The sequence below is a fragment of the Sebastes fasciatus genome, chromosome 9 (assembly GCF_043250625.1).
Source record: "Sebastes fasciatus isolate fSebFas1 chromosome 9, fSebFas1.pri, whole genome shotgun sequence".
NCBI classification, from domain to species: Eukaryota; Metazoa; Chordata; class Actinopteri; order Perciformes; family Sebastidae; genus Sebastes; species Sebastes fasciatus.
The window spans coordinates 7616016-7627270 of NC_133803.1; positions in this window are offsets into that span (position 1 = coordinate 7616016).

Here is an 11255-nt window from a genome sequence, read left to right on the forward strand (position 1 = left end):
GCTACATCCAAAGGATCAAGGAGACGCGAGCGTTTGCTGTAAACTAACACTGGCAGTACATAGTTACATGAGGAGACTCCCAAGTTCTGTTCAGAAAGCTCATCATAAATCACACACCAGGCGACCGAGCGCCCATTTAACCACCGTCCAGCCCTAAGCTGTGGTCGTGAGGCCGGAGTGTGATCCCGGTAGCCCCAAACTGTTGCACGTGTGTGAAAGCTGCATGTGATAGTGTTTGTCTTAAAGGACACGTTGGATTATGGCTGGTTATAATAGCCTCGGGCTGTCTTTACAAGTCATAACTTCTTAAGTGGAGTGCTCACCGGTGTATGTGTTTGCGGGGGCAGGGTGGGGGACAGGAAACCAGCCTAATCCGTCAGGATCAGTCCATTAAGCTCCAGACAGATTCAATTAAAGGAAAAAATAATTACCCCTGCCAAAACAACATAACACAGCAAAAAAAAAAAAAATACTGTCTCAGACACCCGCAGCTTGACATACAGGCAAATATTTTGAACACGAGAGAACAAACTGTTTTTCAACCCACATTTCTTCCATGCAGCATAGGGTCCCGCTCGGTGATTGCGATTTCACGGGCGAAAATGTATGGCAAGCCTCCTCAACAGAAAACAAATGTTGCTCTCTGCGCTTGTTAAGCGTTGAAAATATCTTCCTCAACCCGAACTGATGTAGAATGTTAATAGGTTTCAAATTAACATTGTTTAGTTGTCCAAATACTTCTTTAAGTCTTTCCACGCCGTCCTGGCCAGCTGCGCAAATATGAATGATTTACCCACAGGGAGTATAACTTTCACTTTAGCCCTGTGGCAGACACTGACAGACAAGCCAATGCAGATAGAGTTCAAACCTCAGAAATAAAATATGGAGAGGGGACACCTAATATATCAGGACAACAGAAAGTGCCGCGACCACAGATATGGAACTAGTAGAAGGGACGCTGTAATCTCTTCCAGAGGTAGCTGTCACGCTTACACATACAAGCAACATTTTTTGCTTATTTTGGAGTGAGATGAGAGAGATGTAGATATGCTAATGATGCTTTTATGTCTTCAACAATCCGAATGTAAAGATAACTCCATTTCTTTACCGAATGTCCCGAGGACTGGACGATAACCGCTTTTTAATGCTTCATTGAAAAGCCTTAAAGGAATAAATCTACATTTTGCAAAAAGGCTCTTAGATGAGAAGATTGATACCATTCATATATGTGAGTCTGTCAAATATGAAGCTACAGCCAGCGGTTTGCTTAGCTTTGCATAAAGACCAGAGACAGTCACCCATGGTTTTACTGCAGCAGGTCAAGAAAGAGTCGTATTTATACTTTGTTTTCTGAACAAACGACACACTTTAATAGGCTACTCTATCAAAAAGTAAGCACAACTACAAGCCAAGTATACCTTTCTGTACTTAATTATACTTCTCTTAAGTATATCTCAATCAAAAGATTAAGTACAAGTAGGCCTATAAGCCAAGTATACTTAGACTTTTCTGTATATTTGTCAGTATAAGCCAAGTGTACTTAGACTTTTCTGTATACTTGTCAGTATGATCCAAGTATACTTAGACTTTTCTGTATACTTGTCAGTATGAGCAAAGTATACTTAGACTTTTCTGTATACAGTACTTGTCAGTATAAGCCAAGTATACTTAGACTTTTCTGTATACTTGTCATAAGCCAAGTATACTTATGTATACTTTTGTTAAGTATATCTCTGATGAGTACATAAAAAGTAAACTGAAAGTATACTCTCTTATTTTAAGTTTAAAAGAAGTATACTAATAGCACACTTGAATAAACTTCTTTTTGGTAAAGGACAAAATCAGTGAGCTTTAGACCGGCGGATTTTGTAACCTTTGGACAAACTGCCAAGCTGCTAAGCTAAGCTAACCGGCTGCAGCTTCATATTTAGTGGACAGATATGAAGGGGGTATCAGTCTTCTCGTCTAACTCTTTGCAAGAGTGAAAATAAGCAAATTCCCCAAACATACATATTTAAATTGTTACTTTTACTCCTAGATAATGCAATAATTCAAATCCGATTAAGACGCAAAGTCATCACAGCCTTTAGCAGATAGCAGAGATCCGTAATCGTCTCTTGCTTTGTTTTAAAAAGCCACAGCAGACAGTACAGTCAACAAACCATTCAGCCGTGCAGCCGTGGTTCCTCTGTATCCTCTCATTACCGGTCACACAGAGGGTCACAGAGTCAGCCCTGCTCCACAATGCAAAATCAATTCCTTTTATCTCCTTTTAACCCTTTTATACTGTAAGTGTTAAAATGTGACTCTTCCTCTGCCCTTTCCCTCTTGTTATCAGGTTTTATAAGGTTCAAGATAGCGCCCTTAAAGCTCAGACGCTTCCCAGAAGCCCCCCGTGGGTCCCGAGGTCTGGTCGGGCCGATCGACAGCAGGCAGCCAGTTCAGGGTCACCCGGCGCTGCCCTACGCAGGCCTGGGAACAAAACATCTCTTATCAAAATCACAGAGCGACACGGACCTGCTAACCACCCTCACCTGATAACAGGGATTCAGAACGAGCAGAGGAAGAGGAGGGGGTTTAAAAAAGGAGTTGCGAGGAACAGTAAAATATGGAAAGGAAGAGATGCATCAAAGAGGGAGATTAACATAGAGGGTTTTATCTAAACTCTAACCCGCAATTTCATAAATTACCAGGTGTTAACGACGCAGGTAAAGGCTTTCAACTAAACACCGTGTCACTACAGCTTGTCCAGTGAAACAATACTGGAAATATGGCATATGGAGGCCTGCTGTGATTGTTAGGGATGTCTGGAAGGCAGACGGTTTTAATGTTTTTATGTTCACCGCAGGGTTCCTTGTAGTAAACCCAGAGCATCATCACTGGCCTAGTTAAGATTTACACAAAAACACCCTATTAGAATGACGTCCACGTGGCTCCGCGCCTCATATTTTTGGACTATGAGTATGTGTGCGTCATAGAAATCCAGAAAATACACTGTTCTCCGGTTCTCTACCATTGTCACATAATAACGGCAGAAATGGCTGTTGCCTGTTTGACTGTTATGAAGTGTTGTGACCAAAAAAACAAAGAGAATGAGCTTTCTGAAAGCGGGAGAGAGCGAGGGAAAAGCAGAGCTTTGCTACACTGATTGGACTCCGCACATTTGTTCTGCGTGTCCTCTTTAATGGGATTCAAGTGAAAGCCACAGTAGCTGAATAGCTGCCACACAGACCCACAGACAGACATACAGTTCCAGGCTCAGATTTCAACGGCCAGCCAACATCTGAGCAGCAGATTATCACAGCTTCTTGACCATTATGCACCTCTTGAATGGTCTTGATTCCCTGTTAATGGCATCCATGCATTTGTAAAGCGAGGAAGTGAAAGAAATGGCTGCAAAAAGAAGAAAAGAGGAAACCTTATTTCACATTCACCTCCTGAAACCTTTTCAGCGCGCACACAGCCTCTCAGACACAAAGCAGCTTTTGTCAGGGGAGTCTGGGGTTAACAAAGTCCTGTTAAGGTCCAGAGACAAGGCCACTGGGAACCTCCATGCCTTCCCACACACACACACACCGATACAGATACTTACATAGAAACGTTTCTATTAAATATATAAACGATTGAAAAAATGAGTATTGTATTCTAACAAACTATGACATAACACATTTCCTTTGTTGTTAATGTAAACCTTATTTGGTTACATTCACCTCCCCAAGGCCAACTTAAACCCTCATCAATACCCGTCGGACCATAGGCCATGTCTACATTAATGCAGACAAATGTATGTTTTTGTTTTTAAAGGCGTTAATGTGTTAAAGGTTTTGTGTCCAAACTAGCCTTTTCAGATCGTTTTCTAAACGCTTGCCATCCGTACACACACAAATACACATGAAAAATGCTCTTCTTTTCCCTCTTCTTTTGGGTCATTTGCGGTTGGAAAATGCTGGGATGGGGGCATTATAACTAAAAATGGAAAATAAAGACCACGGCTAAACGGATGTGACAAACATAAACAGATTCTTAAACTTTGCCTGGGTAAAGCTCTGCCATCTCTCTCTTTCTGTCAGCAAGTATAAACTACTGATTTATTAAGTACCTCTAGGCTAACGATAACTTTGGCAATACTACATTGAGATTCAAATCGTTTTATATTTGGGTAAACTACTCGTTATACAACAGACTCCGAAAAACATGCCAATAGAAATAACTCCTCAAAGAGAGACCCTGAAGCAGAGGCAAGTTGGCTTCTTGTGTAGATAAAGGGCAAAAACAGCAAAAACAAATTATCTACACTACGGTCTAAAACTAATTCTAATTTTAACCCTAAACCCGAACCACAACTCTGAATTAGATTAGAATTAAATAGATTTCATTCACATGGTCCTCATTGATCAGGACGGAAAAGTGCATGTATTTTTTGTTTTCTTTTACAGATGGGAACTTTTATGAATCCTTTCGCAATGAGAACAACCATCCCTCAGCTGTGTATGGTGAAAAGGACATGACAGGAGTGTGAAGTCACTGTCGCAGGAGAACAGTGCAGAGAAGATGGATGAGGAGGTCAATTTGTGAATGAGCTGCTAAACTTCCCGCTGTGAAAAATAGCCCGTCCCTGTAGTTTGGCAAAGAGTGAGCAGAACACCAAAGACATTAGCGGCCATTGGAACTGGCCCACTGTGGGTTTGGAAAGTGACAAGCATAAATTTGACCATTTTTCTTCATCGTCATTTTGTCCTCTGAAGTACGGGACAAACAGATCTCATTTCACCACCACTTTAGAGTCATTTATTTCTGTTTTCGTTCAAGTGTGGATCAGGGTTCCTCCAAGCGTGCACTCAATCCTGCAGCTATTCCTGCTACAAACAGACATACAAATTAGCCCCAGTGAAAGTTTAATGGTTTCTGTTACACTTCATCACAGTGTTTAGCAACACCTGCCGATAGAGTGTGTGTGTGTGTGTGCGTGCGTGTAACATGTTTGAGTTTATGACCTCATAAGCATAAAAACCTTGGTCAGGCTTGCATGGTCAATTGGTCGGGCCACATGTGGAGAAAGTTGAAAAGAGCATTTGTGGTAGTTAATGTGACTACTTCAAAGACCACCCATATTTACACTTCATGTATGTAGCCTACTCTATTGGCTTGAATATAAGACGTCTTGTCTTTAAATCACATGAGTCACTTTTTGAGCCCCTCATCGAGACATTCAGTGACACCGGTGTTACTTGGCTGCTGGACAGATGATTCTGTTCCTGCTCCGCTTCTGCTGAAAATTTTAGTGACGCTTTTGATACGTTTTTGCAAAAGCAAAAGACATAAGTCGTCAGAAACTACACCATACGTTAAACGGTGCTAACTAAACACTTTCAAGGCTTACTAACTACCAGACACACTTTAAATGCACAACACATACACAACATTAAGGCTGTAGAAACATCCCATAATGCAACACTCTCTGTAGGAGCTGGTGTTACAACGTTACTCTTTCCATTCAAAAAGAATATCTGATATTCTGAATATGGAATTTTCTAGTGATAAAATAATAGAACAATTCCCACTTATTCAAACCTATTTACAGAAAAAAAGATATATTCTTCGATCTGGGCCAGTGCGGTATATAAATGATGTATGTCTCCAACTGTGTTTGTGTTTATGATGAGCCAAGGCTACGTATCATGCTTCTACCCTGCTAACATCAGTGCCTTATCTCTAGGCTGTTTTTTGGCTTGATAATATATCAAATAAAAATGTATTATATTTAATAATTTAATCGCATTTTCTAAGTAATCAGTAAGATTGCAATGCATCCTGAAGTTACCTTTTAACAAGACTAAGAGTCAACAGCAGCTGGAAACGCTAAGGAAAGCCTAGGGCTGTAAGCAGTTTGTTTTCCGAAGACTGAACTGAAAACCAGGACTTGAATACAAACTGTCTGACGAGAGGATGACGTGCAGGTGGAGTGATGGGTGGAGAAACATCAAGCACAAGGTTTCCATCCAGGAGACCGCTGTTCGTGTTCCGTGCGTCACGTTACAATCAGCTCTTCGTTTGTGTCCCGTGTTCACAACGTTTAGTGTCATTTTCATTGTACAAAAGTAGTAGTTTTAAGCCAAGCCATGTATTTTTTCCCTAAACCTAATGGCTTTGTTGCATAAGTGAAGCCAAGGTTAACTATAGTGGTTTTGATGACGAAATTAAAGTGACACCAAGCGGCGTGGGCGTGACACCAAGCGGCGTGGGCGTGACACCAAGGGGCTTGACACAGAGTGGTGGTATGAGAACGTGTTGATCATTTATAACAGTTATTTCAGTCTGGACCAAACTAACCGACAGACCAACATTGCCATCCATATACTGCAGCTAACATGGCAAAAATAAGTAATGCAGTGCAATCTAAATGTTTCCATGCAGAATGGAGCACTGAGGAGAGATAAAAGATTTCTCTGCTCTGTTCCTGCAGCTTTGCCTCACTGATGAAGATAACAACACATTTTATCGCAGGTGAGGCCTATAGCTCCAAAGTGAAGATCACTTTATTCTAGCTGCACACATATTTGACACCAGTAAAGGCCGTGAATCCCCGAGTGGAAACACCAATCAGATCAGAAGCTGTTATTGAATTATAGTTTGAAGGGGGGAATGCGCAGAGGATGAATTTGGAGCGGCACAGGTCTTCTCACCCTTCATAGTATAACCTCCCAGAGAGAGTCAGCTCTCTCTCTCTCTCTCTGCTACACCTCCACGCTGTTGTGAGTTAATGAGGAACAGAGCGTGGTCACTAATCAAAGCCAGCTCTGGAAACAGAACTTTAGCTGGGTGCTCATTTCTCTCCCTCACCTCTTGTTACTTTGTCTTTCCTCTACATCGTCTCTCCTCTTGTCCTCTCTTCTTACCTGTCAGTGACTCTGCTTCCTGTGTTCTCCCTCTCCTGCCAGTCTTTTGCTTAAGGTCCCTTGCTCATTTGTCATCTGCTCTGCTCCTTGGAGAGCATCGGTGACGTACGCGTGTTGCCGATAGCGAGCCCACAGGAGGCCCCGAGGATCACACGGCCCATTAGGAATAGAGGAGCGGAGGCAAATAACTCCGAGCAAACCAACTGCCATGTCAACACACGTCACAATTCAGTTTCCATACTACAAATAAAGTGTTTTTGCCCCATGAAATCCATTTTTATGTCTTAACATACACCCATGTTTGTTTTTGTGTATTTCTGTGTGTGTGAATAAGTTTGTGTGATTGTGTGTCAGTGCAAGTGAATCCGTACACATAATCCCCTTCATGTTCATTTATGCCTTGGTGAAAAATCACCCTCTGTGTCCCAGCTGGGGAATTAGTTCAAAGGCGCCATGCAGGATGAATAGCATGTAACAATATCTTGTATTTGTCCAAGCGAAAGAGGACAAGATACTCTGTCTTCGCTTCTCCGCTGGTGCCGTTTCCTCACTTTGATTAATAGGCCTATGATTGCAGTTACAGACCTGTACCCGAGCACACTAAGAGCTACTATTATAGCCTGCTATGTTACAAAGAGGGAACATAAAAAGTGACAGTAAGCTGCTCTGTCATTCTGATTGACAGCTGTAGCTTTAACTCTCTCTTTAAACGCTCTTTAAGGCTTTTATGTAGTGACCTGGGCATGGAAAAGCAGTAAAGGGACAGCAGCTGTGGTGTTACGGCTCAGCGAAGGACTGAGAATAGAAAGGCCAGGGGGGGTTGACCCAACATGGGGGTGGCAAAGGGAAAGGAGAAAGATGCGGCTAAATTGGGGGAAAGTAATTGAAGAAAATAGTTGATCAGTCTTGGAAACATGATATGTCCAACGCACTTAGCAAATTCATGCACCAGAGACTGGACGCTATGATGATTACTCCATGATCTGTAATTATTCCAGAATGGACAATCTGCACTTTTGGCTGGATTTTCAACAAAGAATTGTGTTTTCTTTTTTCAGCAAAAATGACCTTTCTCATTAGCCTTTGACGAGTCTCTGATATGAATTCCAAAATGTAAATGTAATCTCTGTGGGAGTTGGAGGATGGAGGATAGCTGTAGATGGCCTCATACTGTCACAGTGAAATAAGAATACTGCTCAATTTGAATAGCTGAATGTTTTTATGGCTTGGGACAGTATTTTTGTTGTATTACTGAATATTTACAGCTCGTCTCTTCTGCCAGAAATAAGAGCCAAGATGCTTTTTTTGTTTAAAAATGAACAGGAAAAAATATGAAAAGCGGTGGTTAGAGAACTGATTCCTTATGGGTTCACTTTCAAACAAGGTGATGAAATGATATTGTTATCAGGTGTAAAAACTCAAACAAATGGCTCCGCTGTAGCATCTTACAGAGAGCATTTGCACAGAAAGATAGTTTCTTATGTCTCCAAAATGAATCAATTTGATATTAAATGCTATTTCTATCAGGGTTGTTGTTTGCTTTATTTCAATCTAAACTAAGAAACACTACATGGTGATCTATGTGTCAGCTGTTTCTGGCACTTCCTCACCTGTTTCAGCAGCATCTCTCCCAACACTCAGAAACGTGGCCACATACCAGCTTGATGACAGACGCGGATCAATGCAGCGGATAACGCTCGTGCTGATCGACACACAGGAATGAATGAATAATGAAATGTTAACAGGCTCCATGTGTCTTTAGGGCTTTTTTATCACACGAATGGATCAGGTTTAATAGCCAAAAACGTCAACTGTGTGAGGATGCTTCGACTAATGTAAGAGCCAAAGAGGCTAAAAGAAATGGGGAAAAGAAAGAGGGGGGGGGACAAACAGAGAGAGAAAGGGGGATTGTGTGTCAGCGCCTTTGTCAGGGATCAAACATGCGGTTGTGACTAAAGCATGAGGCATATTGTTTGTGTTGTGGTTTTCTGTTCCAATGACAAAATATACTGCAGTAAGTTTTTGCTTGTGAGAAAAAGAGTGTTTGTGAATCTGTCCTGGTGTTTACGTACAGTTGCAAAATAGTAACACCCACGTGGATAAATGTGTATATATATACACAGTTCCTGGTTCACCGCTGTCAGCTTATGCAGAGTTGAGAAACTACATTAAAGGAACAGAACCAAATCAATTTTGCTTTACAGGAGATCAAAATCAGGACATTTTCTGCTAACTTTGCAATCCTCAATTTAATACGTTATTTTTTAAATGTGGTGAGAGTGAACCACAGATCTCTATGACCCGTTGAAAAAAAACTACTCAAGAGACTTTTCGGGAAAGAATCAAGATGATATACGGACTGTAATAGCATTCCTCCGATTTACAAAAGCCATAACTGCATGACAACAGTATATCATCAGTCTTGACTTCAAAAACTGATTCAGCATGAACATTAACGTGTCTCTGGGCTGCTCCTCGGCTCCTCCTGGGCAACATCACAGAAGCAGCTGAGGGTTTTTTTTTTGTTCCCGTGGCCGGACAGCACCAGGTGTCAAACTCTACGGATCCACCACCATCCTTACCAGTTAGCTCAACACCAGCTGTGATTCATGTGGCTCATTCTGGCATAACCTCACAGCTGAAACCGTAAAAAACTGACTTTGAAGTGACAAGATTTTATTTGAGAGGACCTCGGAAAACTTATACTCACTGTATCGCAAGAAGTATCAGAATGCAAACACTCTGCTGTTTGTTATTAATACTGTATGACTCCGGCTCTAGTTTCTTTACACGCAGTAACAATATTATGATTTGTGTGCTGCATGTACAAGAAACAGGATCTCGAGTCATGTGCGATATGTCGCAAAAATTTAAAATTTGATTAAAGGGTCTACGCGACGACAGTATTGTGACGCAAGGAGGATGTTGTGCGGTTGGCAAACCCTTTGGAAGAACAACACAGAAGATCAAAACTCGACGCTAAGTCTTATTCGAAATAAGAAAAGAGAGAGCGCTAATTAGCGAGGGCAGCGAGGGAGACAGTGCCTCAAATATGGGGACTCTGCCCAGAAAAAAGATGGGACATAGTGCCATGTTATTTGACGTGGACTTTTTATTCGAAAAGATAAAATGAGGCAGAAAATGTATTTTTTGCCTACAACCTACAAGTGATTATAAAGCCATTGCCCAACACATTGTTTCTCCTTTGATTCAACATCTATGGCTAAACACTTTGTTGGCAGGCCATTGAGGTGGTCCATATGGCGGTGTGAAGGCACAGGGCTCGTGACTCTCTGGAGGATGTAGAGGAAACCAGACAAAGGCTCAGCCAGCAGGCCCTCAGCCTCTCAGAGCCTCAATGGAGCGGTGGCAGATCCCCCACTGGGGCCAGTTGCCTGTACGTTCTCAAACCAAAGTCTGATCTATGGAAACGGGCCACTCCAACATAATACGTTCAGCCATCCATACTCCTGCCTCCTGGCTCACGTGGTCTCTTTAAAGGTGAATAGCAGTTGAGGAATGTTTAACAATCTATTGGCATGTGACGGATTCTGTCATCGCGGACAGATTCATTTACTGTTATTGAACAGCATGATGTAATGTGAGCTTTGAAAAAACAGCTTTTTAAAGGTGTTATTATGGTGAGACATCTAGGTTGGAAATTCAGATGTTATATTGGCGATCAGGATCTGTCTTAAAGTAAAACATTTGATACAATAAGAAGGATTTGAACTGCGTGTGTGCACGTGTAAGACAGAAATATATAAATCATACAGCAGAACTAGAAACCAGTGGGAAAACTCTGCAGGGTCTGAGAAGTGAAGCCAATGCTGAAGTGCCTTAAACTTGCATTCTTTCAAATAGCCAGCAGGGGGCGACTCCTCTGGTTGCAAAAAGAAGTCTGATTGTATAGAGTCTATGAGAAACTGTGCCTACTTCTCACTTGATTTATTACCTCAGTAAACATTGTAAACATGAGTTTATGCTCTCAATCGCTAGTTTCAAGTCTTCTTCAATACAGCATGATGTTCATTTAGTAAATTATGGTCCCATTTAGAGTCAAATAGACTATAAAGCAGAGGATGCTTTAGGGCGTGGCTACCTTGTGATTGACAGGTCGCTACCACGGCGTTGTCCGGTCTGGGAGTCGTCTGTGTTTCTTACAACCGTTTCACAGTGTGTTTTCGTCTTTTTAGAAAGTTAATTATAACCTGTTTTATTCAGCATTCGGTTGTACTTAGCTCCAAGATGAAAAAAAAATCCAAGATGGCGACGACCAAAATACCGAACTCGAAGCTTCAAAACGGCAGTCCACAAACCAATGGGTAACATCACGGTGAATACGTCCACTTTTTATAT